At 37.8% G+C, this 21,575-nt stretch overlaps 1 pseudogene; it reads left to right on the plus strand.

Annotated features, from left to right (window-relative positions):
- The first annotated feature begins 2,555 nt into the window (after window positions 1-2,555).
- Window positions 2,556-3,133, plus strand: LOC112809730 (acyl-coenzyme A thioesterase THEM4-like; annotated as a pseudogene).
- The last annotated feature ends 18,442 nt before the right edge of the window (window positions 3,134-21,575 follow it).

A 21,575-nucleotide genomic window follows, 5' to 3' on the forward strand; every position in this document is an offset into this window, starting at 1 on the left:
ATTCAATGTTCCTGCCTGTTTCCTCAAAGTATTTTTACTGAATTTAACAATGTGATGTAGGACAAAATGCAGAAATTTGCCCCAAGTAGCTTCCAGCTCTGATGCACACTCTCAACAGCCTTCATGGATTGAGTTTGAACTTAATAAAATGGATATAAATAAGTCTCCTGAAGTGTTTTTATTTCTCTTCTCAATTTGAACCATCAGAGTGTAAGAGAAAAAAAAATAGCGTAAAACTAGTATTATGGAATGGAGGCATGTATTACTAAAAATTCTCATAGTATGTTATTGGTTATATTGTCAGCTCTGGGGAATTTCAGCCAGGATCTCATCAGCAGTAAAAGACAGGAAACAGCTATGAAGGTTGCTGAGGTAGGATTTCTTGTGTCTCTTCCTAAGGAAGGATAAATAGGGACTTTGATGACTTGGGGCTTCTTTTTCATGGTGCATATAGTGGTAAATGTATATATAGAAGAGCTGAAAATAAGGTTTAAAATTAGAAAAAGAGGTGACTTATTCACTGATTCATATTCTGAATGTGAAAGAAACAAAAATTCCTAAGTAGCTCTTGAGCCAAAGAGGAAATTAAAAAGTATAATCATAGGTTATTGAGAAAACAAAATTAATGAAAAGATTTTATAAAAATTTATAGGATTTGGTCAAACTCTGAAGACTAAAATGCTGGAGGTTTTTGGTCTTGCGTTTTTTTTTTAAATTTTTTATTGTTATGTTAATCACCATACATTACATCATTAGTTTTTGATGTAGTGTTCCATGATTCATTGTTTGTGCATAACACCCAGTGCTCAAAGCAGAATGTGCCCTCTTTAATACCCATCACCAGGCTAACCCATCCCCCCACCCCCTCCCCTCTAGAACCCTCAGTTTGTTTTTCAGAGTCCATCGTCTCTCATGATTCATCTCCCCCTCCAACTTACTCCCCTTCATTCTTCCCCTCCTGCTATCTTCTTCTTCTTCTGTTTTTCTTAACATATATTGCATTATTTGTTTCAGAGGTACAGATCTGTGATTCAACAGTCTTGCACAATTTACAGCGCTTACCATAGCACATACCCTCCCCAATGTCTATCACCCAGCCACCCCATCCTTCCCATTGGTCTTGCGTTTTAAGACTTTATTTAGGTTCATAACAAAATTAAGAAGTTTCGGAGAGTTCCCTTATACACTGTCCCCCATCCTCCCCCCCACCAAAGCGGTATATTTGTTGCAAGTGATAAACCTACATTAATATGTCATTATCATCCAAAGTCCGTAGTTTACATTAGGGTTCACTCCTGTACAATCCATGTGTTTTGACCAGTGTATAATGACACATATCCACAATTATGGTGTCGTAAAGAGTATTTTCTCTACCTTAAAAATCCTCTTGCTCTGCCCATTCATGTCTTTCTACCACGGTCCCTGGCAACTACTGATGTTTTTACTATCTTCATAGTTTTTTCCTTTTCTAGAAAATCATGTCGTTGAAATCATACAATATATAGCCTTTTCATATTGGTTTCTTTTACTTGGTACTATGTATTTAAATTTCCTTCATGTCTTTTCATGGCTTGATAGTTCATTTCTTTATTGTGCTGAATAATATTCCATTGTCTAGATATACCACAGTTTATCTATTCACCTACTGAAGCATATCTTTATTTCCTCCAAGTTTTGGCAATTATGAATAAAGCTGCTATCAACATCCATATACAGCTATTTGTGTAGACATACGTTTTCAACATCTTTGGGTAAATACCAGGGAATGCTATTGCTGGATAGTATGGTAAGACTATGTTTAGTTTTGTAAGAAACTACCACCCAATCTTCCAAATTGGCTGTTATTTTGCATTCACACTAGTAAAGAATGAAAGTTCTTGTTGCTCCATATCTTCACCAATATTTGGTATTATTAATGTTCCACATTTTGGCCACTCTAATAGGTATGCAACAGTATCTCATTGTTCTAATTTGTATTTTCCTGATGACATAGGATATGGAGTATCTTTTCATCTGCTTATTTGCCATGTGTATATCTTCTGTGATGAGATGTCTGTTAATGACATCTCATTTTTTAATGAGATTGTTTTCTTACTGCTGAATTTTAAGAAATTTTTGCATATTTTGGATAATAGTTCTTAATTGGACATGTCTTTGCAAATATTTTCTTCCAGTCTGTGGCTTGTCTTTTTATTTTTCTTGACAATGTCTATTAAAGAGCAGAAAGTTTTAATTTTAATGATGTCCATTTTATCGACTATTTCTTTCATAGATTGTGCCTTTGGTGTTGTATCTAAAAAGTCACATGCCAGTTGTTACATGCCCCTTCATGAATGGATAGGAGCAAGTGAGTGGTCAGGTGGCCAGGCACCATCCTGGTAGAGCTTGGGCACCCTGGGAGCCATGCTGTGGAGCTGTTCCTTGTAACTGCATTTGCCTGGGAGGGGTGAGTGGGGGTTGTTCCTCCACAGGGAGGTGTTACCCGCTAGTGATGGACCATGCAGCTGTGCAGAGGTAGTTTTCTTCCGAGATCATTTTAGGAGCCATTCTTTCCCATGTCCAGCTGGAGCAAGGACATGAGACTCCTCTTTAACCAGTTCATGAAGAAATGTGAAGATGGCTTCTAGAAACGTTTGCCTTCATATAAATGTAAATCAACTTGAAGTATTAAAGACTTCAAACCTTTTTTGTGTGTGTGTGGCACAAAACCTGTAAAATAACAAGTGTCATATGCCCAGCTCTTCCCCAGAAGCCTTAAGGAAGGCCTGGGCCTTGATTATGTGATATTCCATAATCATGTTAAAGAAAGGATAGTTTGCATATTTCAAGGAGGTCTTTATCTGCAAGGAGCACCTGGATTCCTTCATAGAGGTGCCATTGCAACCATGATTGATGCTATTATTGGTATGTCTGCAATTATAGTTGGGGGATCGTCATGACTGACAATCTCAGCATTAATTTTAAAAGATCAATCCCCCTTTGTTCTGTTGTTGTGATAAATAGCCAACTTGATAAAATTGAAGGAAAAAAATTGTTTGTTTTCTGTGATGCTCAAAACATGGATGAGAAGACCCTATATTCAGAGGCAATAAGTTTATTGGTAAAGCTGGATCCCAAAGGAAGTTTGACATAAAAAAGCTTCTGGTGCATTCTACACTAATCTCCACTAGGCTCTCTCTCCTCCAGAAGAAGCTGTTGTCCCCAGTCCTTCTCTACTTACCTGCTGTTGGGTCCCCAAAAGGATGAAGCCTGCTAACATTGACCTTCCTGAACAAATCTTCAGAATACAACTCCAAGAACTATTTCCACCTTCTAAACTTTTTAACATAGAAGCACTCCCTGTGGGGGAAAAAAAAGTCATCGCCAAATGAAAGGTCATCTAGATTTTCTTCTATGTTATCTTCTAGGAGTTTTATAGTTTTATATTTTACATTTAGCTCTGTGGTCCATTTTGAGTTAATCTTTCAGGTTATATAAAGTCTGTTTTATGTTTGTTTGTTTGTTTGTTTTACATGTTCTTGTCTAGTTGATCCAGCACTATTTGTTAAAAAAAAAAAAAAATCTCTGCTCCATTGTGTTGTCTTTGCTCCTTTGTCAAAGATTAGTTGACTATTTATGTGGGTCTCTTTATGGGCTCTCTATTTTGTTCCATTGACCTATTTGTCTATTGCCAATACCACACAATCTTGATCACTGTAGCTTAAAGTAAGTATTAAAATTGGGTAGTGTCAGTCCTTCAACTTTGTTCTTCTTCAATATTCTGATGGTTATTTCTGGTCTGTTGATTTTCCACATAAGCTTTAGAATCAGTTTGTCGATCACCAGAAAGTAACTTGCTTGGATTTTGATTGGAATTGCATTGAATCAAGTTGGGAAGAACTGACATCTTGATAATATTGAGTTTTCCCATCCATGAGCATAGAATCTCTCTCCATTTATTTAGTTATTTGATTTCATTCATTAGTTCTATAGTGTTCCTAATATAGATCTTGTACATATTTTGTTAGATTTATATCTAAGTATTTTATTTTGGGGGGTGCTAATGTAAAAGGTATTGCATTTTACGTTTTAAATTCCATTGTTTATTTACTGTTATATAGGAAAATGGCTGACCTTTTGTATATTATTAACCTTGTACCCTGCAACCTTGCTATTAGTTCCAGGAGTTTTTTGGCTGATTCTTTCAGATTTTCTACATAGATAATCATGTCATCTACAAACAAAGACTGTTTTATTTTTTCCTTCCAAATCAGTATATGCTTTATTTCTTTTTCTTGACTTATTATGTTAGCTGGGGTTGCTTTTGTTTCAAAAGGAGAGATGAAATAAATGAACCAAGTATTCAATTCAATAAGTTAGAATGGATAAGGAGATTCTGGTCAAAATGTTATACTAAGTTCATGCTTTGGTGCTTTCTACAACCTCAACTCAAAACAATAATAGATAAAATATTTTAAAAATACAAAACAGGAAATAAGTTGATGACAAAGGTTACTGGAATGTGGCTATGGGCACAGCAATGGCAGGGTTTAGCACTGCTGGGTAAAGAATCCAGAACCAGGCTCACAACTTGAAGTTGGGTGAGGGGTGAGCCCTCTGACAGAAAAACAAATGAAGTCTTATTTTTAGAAGATTTTTGCATTGGAAGTCAGCTGGACAAAGGCCTAGTTTCATGTCCACACTGGCACCAATACGCCCACTTGCTTAATAGCATTGACCAAAACACATTGTTCAAATAATATTGTCTCCAGTATGAATATGGACTAGGATTCCTAAAATTACCTGTTTCTAAGCTGGTATCTGGGAGACTAAGTGGAGGCAACACAAGATCTCTACATAAAAATAGGTAAACAGAATAAGAAAAAGAAAAGGAAAAACAAACAAAAACTTCTCCAAACACAAGCTTGCAAAAATGTATAAAATGCATAGAATCTTTTATGATAAAAAGACATGGGACAATATTAAGAAATAAAATACTAAATTTACTGCAGATAAAGTTATTTGGAATAGTTGGACAAATATTTGCAATAATTATATTTAAGAATGTAAAATAAGATATAGAAAGAAATAGCTTCTATGAAAAATGTGAGCAATGATATATTTAAAAAGCAGAAAACCTAAAAACAGCAAGATATAAATAAAAATCAGTTAAAATCTTAGAAATAAAACTTAAAAAAACTATATGGGAGGGATTTTAGACTAGACACAATTGCATAGTGAAATGGTGAACTAGAAGCTAGTGCTAAGGAATTAGTCCAGGTGTTACTGCAAGACCTAGAACCAGAAATGTGAAGTAATATAGGGACTTGGAAACAGTTTGAGAATCTCCCATATATATTTGATGAGAGCTCCAGAATAGAAGAAGTGATGAAGACACAATATTTTAAGAGATAACTTTCAGCATTGAAATAATCAAACAAAATTATTTGAGGTCTGAGATCAAAAGAGCTGTCTAAGCTCTTCAAGATAGTTAAAGAAAAACAAATCCACACCTAGACTCATAACATACTGCAGAATATTCAGGATATAAAGAAAATCTAATATGCATGCTGAGGGAAATGAGCAATAATCTACAAAGGAATAAACATACTGACAGCAAACAGTAGGCATTGGTAAGTGGGGATCATATTTTCAAAGTGCTGACGTAGCTAATTTAGCCTGTATGTTGGACAAGCTCAACTGGGAGAATGACATCATTGCAAATGAAATGTAGTTGGTATCCTACTCTCCCTTTAAATATTTCCAGTGAAAGAAGTCCTTTTCCTCTCTCAAAATGGGTGGCCTCATGATCTTTCTGAGCACTCTTAAGTTACTAAAATGTTTTATGGGCACTTCAAGATATGAAACGCATTTTTATTTTATTTTATTTTTAAAGAAAGATTCAACTTTTTTTTAAGATTTTATTTATTTATTTGAGAGAGAGAGAGAGAGAGACAGCACGAGAGGGAAGAGGGTCAGAGGGAGAAGCAGACTCCCCGCTGAGCAGGGAGCCCGATGTGGGACTCGATCCCGGGACTCTAGGATCATGACCTGACCCGAAGGCAGTCGCTTAACCGACTGAGCCACCCAGGCGCCCATGAAACACATTTTTAAACCAGTTCTTAGACTGGCCAGTCCTATCCCATAGTTAAAGCTCCTAATTTCATTCAAAATTATGTCACTCTCCTCCTCTCAGCTGAGGTTGGTGGGGAAGAGGCCAAGTAGGGGGACAGGAAATTTTCACTGGACTTGTTAAGAGTCAGCTCTCTACTTTCTGGGTTGAGTAATGTTTGAAGCTGGCTCTGATTCACATGTATCTGACTGACGTGGCCTGATGTTCTCTTTCCTGTAGCTGCCTTTACCCTCTGCCTTTACGCACTAAGAATCTAGTGCGCCACCTTCAGCCTCTGGTACTGAGGCCCCACTCCCATGGGAAGCCTGATGGACAGGACCTCAACGGACTCAACGTCAGCGTTCTCAGGGCATGGCCCACATTTGGCCCATTAGTAAAGTTCACGCTTCCATGACCAACTCTGGGGTTGTTGGCTGATCTTAATCTGGTCACCTCTCCCTCAGCTCTCTTGTTAGCAGTTAACCTGCCGTCTCTGGCTCTTCACATTTCCCAAGTGGGGTTCAGAAGCCAACCCTCAGTGTCCAGTTCACAGCCCACATACTATGCTTTCCCTATCATCCAACTGGAATTTGATACTAGGATTCTTCACCCCACGATTGCCCCAGGTAGGATGGCAGACAGAGTCCTCAGGCTGTGACATCTACAAGGTTGTTCAAAACTGCTGAACCATTTCCTGTGAAAATGTGTACACCTAAGTGGGTTGTCTGTCTTAGAAGTTACTTTGGACTTCAGTGCCTTGAGTTTTCTTACTGAATATCCCATTATATCAACTAAATTAGCATTCAAGATAATTTAGTTATTTTTAGATATAAAAAGACCAAGAGGTTTGACAACTGCTGAAATATTGAGATGTATTTCAGCAAGAAGAAAAATGAACTTGGAGGGAAGATATGGATATAATGTGTACAGAAATTAATTAACTGTGAGAGTAAATGTAATTATTACATTTATTTTTCGGTTTTGTTTTATCAAAGGTAGGCAGGCACATAATTTAAGAAGTCAAGTAGTTCTATAGCAGTTGTTTCTTTTTAAACCCGACAGTTTCCAACCTCTCCATCCCCTCAGGCTCTCTCTTGTCAATCTTATCCAGCCCCATTATTTAAAGACAAACAAACAAACAAGCAAAAAACAAATATATGCTATGAAATTACAAATAGAAACTTCCAGCGTAGACCACTCCTGTGACTAGACATGTATGTCTAGATGCCTGCTTGCGCATGGCACTTGGATATCTAGTAAGAATCACAGATCAATAAGGTCACAACAGAACTGACTTTCTTCTTCAAATCTGCATTATGAGACAATCAAACCCAGAATAAAAATCTGTTCTTTTTAAAAATCCTACTTCAAATCCATCAACAAATCCCACTGGCTCTATCGGAAATATTCCTAAATCTCACCATTTCCATCACATCCCCATGCTCTAGTTTTCCTACTCTGGTCCACTCTCGCCAGTGACTTTGCTGTTCCTCCGTGGTCCCCACACTAGCCCAGCTCAGTAGTTGCTGGTCCTTCAGCCTGAACGTTCCTCCATCTGGATAGTTTCCTGGCTGCCTCCGTACTCCTCTCAGGCCTCTGCTTAACTGCTACCTTATCAATTTATCTCTTTGTATCTAATTCATTTTCACTCAATACCTGTCACCATGCCATTCCCTCTCTCTTGCTCATTCTCCTTTTGTCTCTTTCTCTCTTTCTACGCGTGTGTGGGTGCCCGTGTGCACACACACACACACACACAGAGTTTGTTCATTTGTGTTTATTAGTTTATAAAATGTCTTCTCTCCCTAGAATGTAAGTTCCATGAAAACAGAGACTTTGTTTTATTATACTGCTGCGCCTAGAATAATGCTTGTCATGTAGTAGGGCTCCAATACATTAATCTTTTAGTGTTTTATTGAGGTACATAATACATCCAGTAAAGTGCACACATCTTAAGTGTATAGCTTAATGAGGTTTTACATTATTCATATACACACATAGAAACACCACCAAGATGTGGCACATTTCCATCTCCCCACAAGGTTCCCTTGTGCCCTTTCTAGTCAGTACCCCCTCCAAGAGGTAACCACAACCTGATGGCTGTCACCACCTATTAGTTTTGCCTATTCTTGAACAGCATACAAATGAATCATACATCTTATAAGTCTTTCTGTCTGACTTCTGTTGCTCAATATTTGTCAGTGAGATTCATCCATGTTGTTGCAGTATCAGTAGTTCATTCTTATTTTTATTGCTGATAAGTGTTCTATTGTATGAACATACAATAATACATTTATTGGTTTTGCTGGTGGGTGGAAATTTGGGCTGTGTCCAGTTCTTTGCAATTGCGCATGCTCTTGTATATGTCTTCTGGTGTGAGTATGCACTCATCTCTCTTGGGGATATATCTAGTAGGGGTTTGTGGTGTCACAGAGTAGCCATGTGTTTCACTTTAGTAGACACTGCCGGACAGCTTTCCAAAGTGGTTGTACCACTTTACACCCACACCAGCGATAACTACCAGTATTTTCCCTCTCATTTTTCTATCATAGCTCTATCAGGAAAGGGAAATTGCTTGTCTGGTTGGAATCGTCACTACACTATTCCGGGAACTACACAATTTTGTGTCCAGATCAAATTCACTATAACATGTTCAGAGTTGATAACACCTTCACTGTGGAGGCCAAGAGAGCCACAGCATAGGTGGCCTCTGCTCCTATCTTTCAACAAAATATTCAAATGATTCCAGTAAAGGTCTATTGTCCCATGAGGATGCAATTTGCTAGAAGTTGAGATGGCTTTTATCTATTGATACTTGCTGTGGGTTCAATTGTTCCCTCAAAAAGATATGTTCAAATCCTAACTCCTGTGCTTGTAAAAGTGATTTAATTTAGAAATCGAGTCTTTGTAGATGTAATCAAGTCACAATTGATTATAACTAATAGTTATTAATTGCCCTAACCCATTGATTGGTTCTATTATAAGAAGGGGAGTTTAAGACACAGACACACAGTGAGAATGCCATGCACGATGGTTAATTTTAGGTCTCAATTTGACTGGGCCGTAAGTGTCCAGATTTTTGGCCAAATATTATCCTGGGTGTTTTTTTGTGAGGGTATTTTAGGTTGAGATAAGCATTTGAATCAGTAGACTTAATGAAGCAGACTGCCCCTCCTAATGTGGATGGGCCTCACCTAATGAGTTGAAAGCCTGAATAAGACAAAAAAGCTGACTCTTCATGCAGTAAGGGAGAATTATTTCCCGCTTGACTGCCTTGAACTGGGACATCAGCCTTTTCCCTGCTTTTGGACCCAAACTGAAACTTAAGCGCTTCTGGGTCTGAAGCCTCCCAGCCTTCAGACTAGACCTACTCTAGTGGCTCTCCTGGTTCTCAGGTTTTCACTTGGACTGGGACTACACCACAGGCTCTCCTGGGTCTCCACCTTACTGACTCCCCCTGCAGATCTTGGGATGTGCCTGCCTCAATAATGGCATAACTGCATCATCAGCTCCGTTTCTCTGGAGGACCCTGACGAATACACCATGTGAAGATGGAGCCAGAGATCAGAGTGATGCATCTACAAGCAAAGCAATGCCAAGAATCAAGAATCGCTGGCAACCACCAGAAGCTAGGCAAGAAGTATGGAACAAATTCTTTCTCAGGGTTTCAGAACCTCCAGAAAAAACCAGTCTTGCCCACACCTGGATTTCAGAATCCCAGCCCCCAGAACCATGAGAGAATACATTTCTGGGTTTTAAGCCCCCAGTATGTGATCATTTGTTACACAGCCCTAGGAAACTAATACAATACCGTTACTCAGTGAACTGCTGTTGATAAGATATTGGTTATCAGAGCCCACAAGTAGAGAAAAAAAGGAAGTTCAGGGTTTTTTTTTCCCCTTGCACTATGTGAATTTTCTATCCAGTGGATATCTGACCATAAAAACATCTCAGTAGAGATGTCCTATCACATAAGCCATATCAGCAGGTAGTGTAGAAGCCCCTGCTGTGAGACACCTTCTGGCCCAAGAATTCATCTTGCCTCATGATTGCTGCTGATAGAGAGAATCCAGCAGACAGATGACAACACTTACCTCCAGCAGTGTCTGGATAAAACCAGTCCCACTCAGTAGATGCCCATGGAGTTGTGCAACATGGTAATGGTGGTGGTTGCAATGGGGCGTCTTCTAGTAAAACAACTAGTTGTATTCTAAGTGGAGAATCCACACTCAAGTTCTGTGACTCTGTTTAATACACACCAGGAGCTCATTCCAACCCTGTATACGGACCCCAGGGATGTCTGGTAGCCTTGCCAGCAGCATGGCCCTGCAGCATTCACACTGCACAAATCAGGTCCAGAAACCCTAAATAGATTTGGATGCCACTCTTGAATCTGGAGGCATACTGGAAAGATGGTTATCCAGGGGACAATAACAGTAGAACATGGATCAATAAGGAAAAAACAGGCACCAAGCAGAAAGAAAGAAAAAGCAACATGGACGTCAGTTTCGTTGTAGGGCCCTGATGATCTTGCACATTTCCGTATATGCCAAGTAAGGGAGGCTTCACTGCAACCTGACCCAAGTCTTTGCAAACATGCTGTATCGCACTGGCACATGGGGACATAAGCAGCCTTGTAGGCATGTGTCAAGGCAGTTGCCTATCCTCATCCCTATCTTACAGGAGGCAGCTGTGAGCCTCTCTCACCTGTGCCTCTAGTGTCAGCAAAACATGTGACATCACTTAATTCCCTTTTGTATATATTTGCAGCCTGTAAAAGCACGCGGCTGCAGTTAGCACTGGCTCCTTAGTGGCTGGGCAACCCACTGCCCATGCTGTTTGTCATCTGGACCCTCTGGTTCAGTGTCATCCTGTGGAACAAAGGATATGGGGAAATGTCACCATGCCATCTGGCTTTTAATGTAAGTGATAAACCGTGTGGATCCACTCCCATACTCTATGGGAGTATGGCAGCAGACCTACCAGATATGAAACTTGCAGCTCCCCATTTAATAAACCAAGTGGATCCACTCCCATACTCTGTGGGAGTATGGCAGCAGACCTACCAGATATGAAACTTGCAGCTCCTCATTTGTACCTCGGAGACTGTTTGGGGACTTCCTCACTGCTTGGCAGTAAAATGCATCAGTGCAAGAAACGTGATCTCTGGAAGTAGAGATAAAGTTCTGAAAACTGTATTGGATGACTTATTAAATTGCTCTGAGCCTTGACTCTCTCTTTTGCCAAATGGGGACTGTAATACCTATTTTTCAGGTTGGCTGTGAGAATAGCATGATACTAAATTCACTGGGCTTAGAATAAATTCATAAAATGGAAGTTCCGTAGTGGAAGTATGGAGTCAAATAATGTGAGATTGTTTTGTGCTACAAAATTTTCCTGAAAGTCTGTAAAATTTAAGTTGAGTCAAGATTGTTTCATGATAATCACATCCATTGGGTGCTTGTATCATTTTTACATAATTTTTTTTGCTATTAGGGGAAAGACACTTAGCTGTTGCTCTAATTTGTATTTTGGTTATTTAGGAGCATATTTTCTCACATTTCGTTTACTATTTGTAAGCCTGTATACAGTTTTGTGTGTGACATATTTTAATCTTTTCCAAAATATCTAATGGGATGTTAATATGGTGGTCAATTAAAATGCAAAATGATTTTTCCCAATTGCAAATTAAAAAAAAATTTTTCTTGGTCTGTTCCTTCTTATTTTTTTCCTTCTGCAGATTGTAAATATTTTATATTCAAATACGTCTGTTTATCCCTCTGTGAGTTCCCCTACTGCTTCAAAGCTGAGATGGCTCTCATGAAACAGATCTGATAAATATTTTATTATATTACTTTGGATTTCCTTTTTTAGATTTTTACAGTTTTATTTTTTGTTTGATTGGGAAGTTAATTTGTTTGGATTTACCTTAAATATTCTTACACAAATGTTAGGCACTAAAAATACTATCTTATTAAATGACATTTTAATGTATATTTGTTCTTGACATTCTATTGATCAAATCATACATTTTAATATACAATTACACTATTTATGACCTTTCTACTTGTTTTCCTTTATTGCTACTATCTGAGATCAAATATTTTCTCATTGTTTGTTTACTGTATTTATTTGATGTATGTTTTTATTGCCAAATAACCAATTTAAAAAAATTAAGTGCATTGCTTTTTAATCCCAATTATCAAAAAAATAGCTCCCAATTTATAAGATTCTCTAAAAAATACAGAGTAGTAAAAATGGGAAAAACTCACTCATAAAAAAAAAAGAAAAGAAACACTCATAATCAAAAACAATCCTTTGTTAACATCTGTTATATTTTATTTCAACTATTATTATACATCATTTTTAGTTTATGAAGTTCTATCATTTATAAAATTGGGGTAATATTTGTACCTACTCAGAGTTATGAGGATTAAATGAAATTAAATGTTTGAACATTGAGCATACTATTCAACATATACTATTTAATGAGTATTAATTGTTACTTTTTACCTACATGGTTCTATGATTTTACACTATCTTTCACTTGACATAGTACTGTATACTTTTCCCCATTCAGATATAAATATTTTCAGTGAAAAATTTTAAACACAATTTAACTGGGTGTATAATATATAATAATACATATGTAAATCATTGTGAATATGTGTGTATATGTTTGTATGTATGTGATTAAACCTACCGTTTTCCTGTTATATATTTGGTTCTTCTCTAGTAGTTTACATTGTGAGAAATTTATCTGTTTTGGAATTTTTGCTGAGAATAGAAATCTTGAACTGGTTTTTCCATCGGTGATAAGGAATGATGAGTAAATGTGGGTGTATGTACTTTCAAAAGGCCTCATTCCGGTTTATAATCCAAACATTTTTGTTACTGTCTCATTTCAGCTTGTCCATATGTTGCCTTAGTCTTTATTTACTAATTTTATATTATTTTTCTTTTTCACTACTATCTGAGATTGTGCATTTTCCCATGTCCTTGTTTACTACTATATCACATTCTTACAAAATCACTAGTTTATGTCTTTTGCCTATTTATGTAATTTCTTCATCATCTTATGGTCTCTAAACATAGCAAGTTCTTCTTTCTCCAAGGATCAGAAAATGTTCTATACAACTTCCTTTTATAATTTTTCAATGTTATATTTTCTTCATTATGAAAGTACTATTGGAGAAATTTGGTAATCGTTGATACGTGAAAAGATACAAAAATAAAAATAACCACACATCCCAGTAATAATAATTAACAGGTTGATTTTATTTTTTTATTCTATTTATTTTTTCTTTGATATTTGAGATTTTTATATATTATCTGTGCATTTTCAATATTTTACTGTAAATGTACCTAATTTCATAAAAATTATCTCATTAATTACAGAATATTTTATCACACAGATGTATTATGATTACTTTAACCCTTACCTAAATTTAAATATTGAATTTCCCCTAAGTTTTTGTGAGTAATGATGTGAACATCTTATTACATAGATACTATTCACCTTTCCAATAATTTCCACTGTGAAATTTACTTACTTATTTATTTATTTATTTATTTATTTATTTATTTATTATAGAGAGGGAGAGAACGTGCAAGTGGGGGGGGCAGGAGGGGGAGAGAGAGAGAGAGAGAGAGAGAGAGAGAGAGTCTCAAGCGGATTCCACACCCAGCATACTGCCCACATGGGCCTCAATCTCAGGACCCTGAGAGCATGACCTGAGCCAAAATCAAGAGTGCGATGCTTAACTGACTGAACCAACTAGATGTCCCAATTGCGAAATGTATTTAAATGTATAACTAGTTGGTAAAAATTTTGAGTATTTTTAAAGCTCTTGAAATATAAGGCAAGTCACTTTTAAGGACTTTGCATCAGCATTTATTTATTGTGTTTCATTTTGGGGCCACTTTCAATCTGGAATGTCAAAATGTTTTAATTCTGGACAAGGAGGTTCCAATTTATTTATTTAAAATTACACATAATCTGGGTGCCTGGGTGGCACAGTCGTTAAGCGTCTGCCTTCGGCTCAGGTCATGATCCCAGAGTCCTGGGATCGAGTCCCACATCGGGCTCCCTGCTCAGCGGGAAGCCTGCTTCTCCCTCTCCCACTCCCCCTGCTTGTGTTCCCTCTCTCGCTGTGTCTCTGTCAAATAAATAAATAAAATCTTTTAAAAAAGTTATACATAATCCTAGACACAGAGAAATGAGGGAACAGAAAGTTCTTGTAATAGAGCTCAATGAATTATATTATGCCTCACTAACATGTTAGTACATTTTAACAACTGGGGTTATGAATAAAAAAGGCATGTATTAATATGTACATAAGTTTTTATAGATTTTATTGATATAAGGGATTGCAGCATTAATTTATAAATAATAATAAAATATACAATATTCTTTATTGAAATTCCAAGTAGTCAGCTGATTTCTCAGAGAAGGCTTTCACTGATATTTTGCCAAACTTTTCTAACTGTAGCCAATCTACCCTTGCAATTGATGAGTGAGGGTAGTTCTGACAGAATGTTGGTTGATGTTTTCATTGTGGTAACAAATAAGGCAGAAGTGAAACAATGTAGATGTTTGTTCTCATATGTCAGAGAGCTTCTTTGCTGAATTGAATAATGGTTGTCAAACACTGGAAGAATATTTCTGAAGACTTTTGTGCTATTCACATGATGGCAGCTACAAATATGGCACAATGTCAAATTTAGTCTTGATTATTAACATTTTGTTCCCCAACTTATGAAGTTTAGACAATAAAAACACAATAACCAAGCTCTGAATTGAAGCATTTGTTCATTTCCACGCTGCAAATACTCCCACCATGGCCAATTCAGACTACAACCAGATGTCAGTAGTGAGAAATTGGGAAGAAATGCACATTAACACACCATTCTATCATATTTCTATCATAAACACAATAGCCATAAGTAATCTCAAAAATATACCAATAGTAAAATAGGAAGTCATGAGTTTTGAGTATTTATTACCTTTTAAGTATAATTTACTTAATTGTATGTTTATGGAATTCAATTTTTAATAATGGTGGTGTTGACTAACTGGCGTGCGAGATTCCTAAACATGTAAAATCATGTAAAATGTAAAAGTAAACTTGAAAATGAATGGTTAAGAGGTAGCTCTAGTAAGCCACTGCTTAAAACCAAATACAATAAAAAATTTATCTGCACATAGTTCAAGTAAAACTGTTAATGTCTTATCATAAAAAATAGCAGTACTCCATGCCATCTCTTCCCACCTCGAAAGACCTGCTCCCGAGGAGTGATCCACTTCAACTCTTCTTGCCAATTCCGTTCGTATATCTCCACATTAACAAACAAAAACAAAAACAAAAAAAACTTATTGTTTTCTTGATTTATTCCCATTAGACATAGTACATTGGCTTCTTGCATTTCTCTCCTACAGTCCACATCACCCAACACAGTTATGTTGCAGAATTGCAGGGTTCTTGTCACACGGAGTCGAAGAAGGAACCTCGCAGACAAAAAAGGATGAAGTGATGTGAAAGTTTATTAGGTGAAGGCGAGAGCAGAAAGGAAAGACAAAAGCTCTCTAGCATGAAGAAGGACTTGAATGGGTTGCCACGGAGGGCTTTTAGTGGCTGGTATTTTGTTGAGAACTGATTGGGAAGCTTATGGCCTTGAGATTGTGTGCCATCTTGGTTTGTTCCCATGGTTTGTTCTGTCTCAGCATCTCCACCTGCCAGGAATAGTTTTGGAGCCTAGTCAGGGGAGTCAGGGGCCTCCTATCTTTCCTGCCTATGACTTCACCCCTTCCCTATTCATGGGACAGGACCTGCGGGCAGAAAGCAATACTGGGATTGTGAGGAGTAACTGATTGTATACATTTTTTAATATATATATTTTTAAAGATTTTATTATTTATTTATTTGCCAGAGAGAGAGAGAGAGAGAGAGAGAGAGAGCCAGAGCATAAGCAGGGGGAGTGGCAGGCAGAGGGAGAAGCAGACTCCCTGCTGAGCAGGGAGCCCAGTGGGGGACTTGATCCCGGGACCCTGGGACCATGACCTTAGCCGGAGGCAGACGCTTAACAACTGAGCTGCCCAGGCATCCTTCTTTTTTTTTTTTTAATATATATATTTTTCAAGATTTTATTGTTTATTTATTTGCCAGAGAGAAAGAGAGATTGCATACTTTTTAATTAGTGGGGGTAGGGATAGCGCAAGTCTCCAAGGAAACTGGAAGGAAGGCTTTCAGGACCTTGAAGGGCCAACTGTTGCCAAGATAAGGTTACTTTTAAACATTAAGATATTAAGGTGGCCATGAGTTCCTTGAGGAAGGTCATGCTCTGCATGTTTCAGGTATCTAGAGTGGGCTGCAAACTACACGGAGATTTTAATTTAAGCTACATTTCTTTGGCCTTTGTATCCCACATTAGTTACATTATAATTTACAGATAAATCAATATCAGTATTTATAATAGCATAAAAATGTACTTTTGAGCCACATGGTTAATATTTCTCCTTTCTTATAAAATTCTTAATATGTTCCTGGAATTAATACTCCTTACCTTTGATTGATTGATTGATTTCTCTGTTTAGTTCTACATAATTTTCTCCCGCATATTCCAATATCTTTACTTCCATCAAAAGAGCAGTATTTTCTAAACACATAATGACATCAGTTCTATTTTATTTTATTTTTCTTGTAGACTTCTGTATTCTTTTTCCATGTCTATGTACTAATTCATCACAAACTTTGTGCCTTAAAATAACCATGTTCATTAAATTCTCATAGTTTCTGTGGGTCAGAAGTTCAGTTGTGGCTTAGTTGGGTCCTCCATTTAGGACCTCCCGGCTACAAGCGAGGTTTTGGTTAAGTTGGGTTCTTTTCTGGAGCTTGGGCTCCTCTTCTAAATTCATATGGTTTTTGACATAATTCAGTTATGTGGATGTATGTTTTCGCATCATATGGTCTCTTTGATATGTCCATTATTGCTTTTTAAAAATAATTTCATTTGGTATTTAGCAAAACTTGTATTATTATCCTAGAAGTTTCCTTTATTGTGCTCCCAATTCCTTTTTCATAATTAACATTTTACTATCTCATCTCTCAGTTTTTAGATGTATCCTTGACTCTTACATATTACCTAGATAACAATTATCTTATTCTACTTTTCCCTTTCTCGTCCCATTTTTTAGCTGCTTTCTTTTTACTGTTCGAACTTATAACATTAACACAATATTCTTCTACCCAGAATACTTAACTTCCCTTCCTATTTCCTCTTTCCCTTATGCCTCCAAAAGCACCAACCTCTTTTCTATGAAGCAGATTCTTTCACAGAAGCTCTGCTTCCTTATGGCCACCATTTTGGTCTCGCTCACTTTCAGCCTTGCTCTGCAGTTAGCTCTGTGACTTAGCAAGTCCTAAGTGCTGTTAAGTATTTTGGCTTTTACCGTCAAACTTTCTCTTTATGGCGTGATTTATTCTGCTTTGCTACACCCCCTATGCTTCTCCACACTTCCACAAAGTGGCTTAAGTCACCCCTTCCCTGGTCTTCACACTCAAAGGCTTGGTGATGGTAGAAGCTTTGTTGGAATTTGGAATTGGGTTTAACGTTTATGGTAATCTCTGTTGTGTAGTAAGACTGAAGGTATAGTTCCTGTGTGCTTTTAATTGCTCATGTGTGGAAAAATTTGAAATCAGGCAGCTGACATTTTCTTACAGATTTGAAAGTTGAGTAAATATGGTTTTCTTTGTTGAATAATATCTGCTTCACTGATTTCTTTGTTCTCACACTCTTGAAATCCTGTTATGGGAAACTGGACTTTCAAGATTAGTCCCTGATTTTCATTTCTTTGCTAATTTTAGTCTCCGTCATTGCTTTGTTCTGCTTTTTGGTAATTTCTTAGACTTCAACTCTTTGTCCAGGTCATTTCAGGCTGTAATAACAAAAATACGATAGACTGGATGGCTTAACAAGGAACATTTATTTTTTACTGTTCTAGAGGCTGGAAGTCCAAAGTTAGGATGCTGGTAGGTACCATGCCTGGTGATAGCTCCCTTCCTGGTTTGCAGGTGGCCATCTTCTCATATCACAGAGAGAGAGTGGGAGAGGGCTCTGGTCTCTCTTCTTATAAGGGAAATAATCCCATCATGGAGACCCTATCCTCAACACCTTATCTAAATCTAATTACCTCCCAAAGACCCCACCTCCTAGAACCATCATACTGGGGTTTAGGGCTACAAAATATATTTTGGGGGGGCCACCAGCATTTAGTTCATAGCACCCTTTTATTAATTTTTTTTGTTTAATCTATCATGTTTTCAATTTTAAATAACTTTGTCTTATTTTTTTTTTCTTATCATAGCATTGGGTTCTTTTTCATGTTTATAGTATATTTTTGTATCTCTCCAAAGGTAGTTATAACTTTTTGGAAACTTTCCCTCGATCCCTGAGTGTCTGTTTTTCTGCTTTACTGTTTTGGTCTCTAGCCATCGAAGCCTAGTCCAAACCTCAATCATTCTTGCCCAGATAATGGCAGTAGACTCTGAATCAATCAGGGTCCAGCCAGGACAACCACAACCTCTCTAGGTACTTCACATAGAGGAACGTTTACAGGAAATTGCTTACATAGTGATGGGAGAGCTGAAAAGGTGAATGGGACTGTGGGGAAATGACCCTAAGGCTGGGGGTACTCCTGGGTGAGATGATGCTTCCAGACTCTGAAAACCAGCTGTTGTACGGGAAACCTAGAATCATGTGGGGTCTGTACAGTGAGTTCTGGCACCACAAAGTTGCGGCCTGAAACCGAGAAAGAGGGAGAAAAAGATCTAGCTTCTCCCTCCGCCTGTTCCCCACCTTTTCCAACCCCTCTCCTGGCTAACTCTGCCAGGAGGCAGCAAAGCTAACTCTGCTGGAATTGTGAGGAGCTACAAATCTCAGGCCTCCTTGCTGTTCCTCATGGGATGGCGAGCAGAACAAAGAGGGTCTTTTCCCCACACACTGGCAAGAAGGAACCTTCGAAAATGCAAGTCTGATCCTTTTTGTTCTCTGCTTGAAACTCCCTAGTGGCTTTCCAGCTATTCGGAGGAAGGCCAAGGGGCTTATCATTGCTTTTAAAAAAAGACATGTGACTGAGGTTCCAGCTTTTTGGACTCTCCCTCACACTTACATTCCTCTTGCCTTGCTGCTTCTTGAACATTCTCACATAGAACAGTAAATTTCCACCCCAATACTGTTATGCCCTTACCCTGCTTTGGTTCTCTCTACACCTTCCCACCAACTGCCGTATTATCTATTTGTTGGGTCTTTTTAAAATTAATTAATTAATTTCTTTGTTGATTTTTGGTCATTCCTTTACAAGAATATAAGTTGGATCAAGAGAGGGACTTAATTTTTGCTTTATCCATAGCACCTAGAATATTGTAGGCAACTGTTTAATGCTTATTGGGTGAATGGGTTAGTTATGCGGTTATTTATCGAACACCTGCAATGAAAAAATAAACCACTTTCAGGAGATTAAGTTGTGGGAGGACATTTTTTTGGGGGGGTGCCCTCAGTTTTCAGTGCTGGAGGCATTTTCCCTGGGGCTGCTTAATATCTTCAGAGAAGCCTCTATCTTGTGACTGGAGTGGAGAGGTGTAGAGATGAGGGGGTCCAACATGAGGCCAGACTGCTGGTGGGCTGAGGTTTCGGTAGTCTTTATAACCTTTCACTAACTTCTTTTCTTTCCATAGGTTTGAAGTGTTTTCAGGTAACAAACTTTTAATTCCTGCCTCATTGCCTAAGGAGGGGGAAGAGTCCGTGGTTCGAATTGCTCTACAATTTTCTGTCAGTTCCTCTTTCTCAGTTCCCTTTCTCATCATCACTGTTGTGTTCCTGGTGTTCACAGGTGCGCAGCCCATGGGATTTCTGTGGGAGAAGGGTGGCTGTGTTCACTTCCCCAGTCCCCTCTGCAGGTGCTTGGCTATAGACCATTGATTGCCGTGGTTGCCAACACATTTCTATCCGATTTGGGTATTCAAAATATTAGTTGAAACCTCTTGCCTACTGTTCTTTTCTCTTGTAATTTTTGTCCCCATGGGTTAAGGTCTTGTAGAAAGTATTTATTGTCATTTTAGCAGATTTTTGGAAAGAAAAAAAGAAACAGATATGGTCTACCACTTTAACCAAAATTCTTCTGATTCTCTTTTATTATAAAGACCCAGGACTTATATGAGTAAAAAATAAAGTTTCACAGTCAATTTTATTTAATTTTACCTTTTGACTGCTTGGCACATTTTTGTAACTTTTAAATCCTCACTAAAATGTGAAAAACAAAACAAAAGAAACAAACAAGCACAGAAGGAAACTAAGAATTTGTGTGACTGGATAAGAATTCTTCCTTTATTGCTGTCTAGGATGGGAGTTTCCACAGATTTCCTCAAACCTAGGTCCTTAAAAGGAAGCACAGGGAGAAGGCTTACGCCAGGGGCACACATGCATTGAACAGGAAAACTGTTCCTTATGTTCTCCCACATTCACGAAAGCAGGGGTGTAATGGGTGTCCTGATTTTGTTTTTACAAAACCTGTGTAATTTATTGAAATGGAAACCTAGAGGCTTATCTCTCTCTGGTATTGCTCCCAAAGGATTCTGTTCCAGAAAGCAGTCAGCAAAAATGTTGATCGTTCCCCCAAAGCAGATCTGCAGGAAGAATAAATACTCTCAGAATGCAGAAATGAGAGAGAAAAGAGAAACCAATCAGCCAAACAAACAATATAGTTTGCTTAAAAGCTGCCTCAACCATTTTGTGAGCTAATTATAAAAATATTACTTTGAATTTTATATCTTATCTGTGTTGCATAAATTAGTAGAAGGGAGAGTAATCCATTTTATGACTGGCATGGTTCCAAAGTTTTCTCCAAAACACACAAGAAAATAAGTTCTAAAACAAGCAAGCGAAGTCACCAACTACTCTAAGAAAATTACTGTTGGCACTTTTCTATTTGCTTTTTTTTCCTTTTGCTCTTGCTTTTCCATATTATACTTCACCACAGAACTCTTTCAGCATATAAGGACAAACACACGTGGGCATGCATACACACATGCACACACACACTGAGTCATGACCACATAACTCAGCTGCCCGAGATCACTTAGAACAGTGCTTTCTCCAAACAATGAGCTTGGGTTGGAAGGAGAGGTGCTAGAAGCAGTGTTGGTAGAGTTTTAGCATCAGCCATGTGCTGTGCCTGGATGCCCTAGTGTTCAGCACAATTTATGAGTCCATTATCTTGCATCTCACGTGGTGATTATCTTGGTAAGAGAGCGAGTGGGCTGCCTACACAGTATTTCCACCCACCGGGAATTTTCCCATAATGTTGGACTTCAAAACAGAAGGAAGAGATTTTCTTCTGTTTCTCACAAAACTCCCCTGGCTCCTTTACAAATTTGCCCATCCTTCTCTCATAACTTTTGAATTGTTATGACTGAGTTCCCCCTAAAAT

Source organism: Callorhinus ursinus, unplaced genomic scaffold (genome assembly GCF_003265705.2).
Source record: "Callorhinus ursinus isolate GAN/ISIS: 27379988/994484 unplaced genomic scaffold, GSC_fseal_2.0 scaffold60, whole genome shotgun sequence".
NCBI lineage: Eukaryota > Metazoa > Chordata > Mammalia > Carnivora > Otariidae > Callorhinus > Callorhinus ursinus.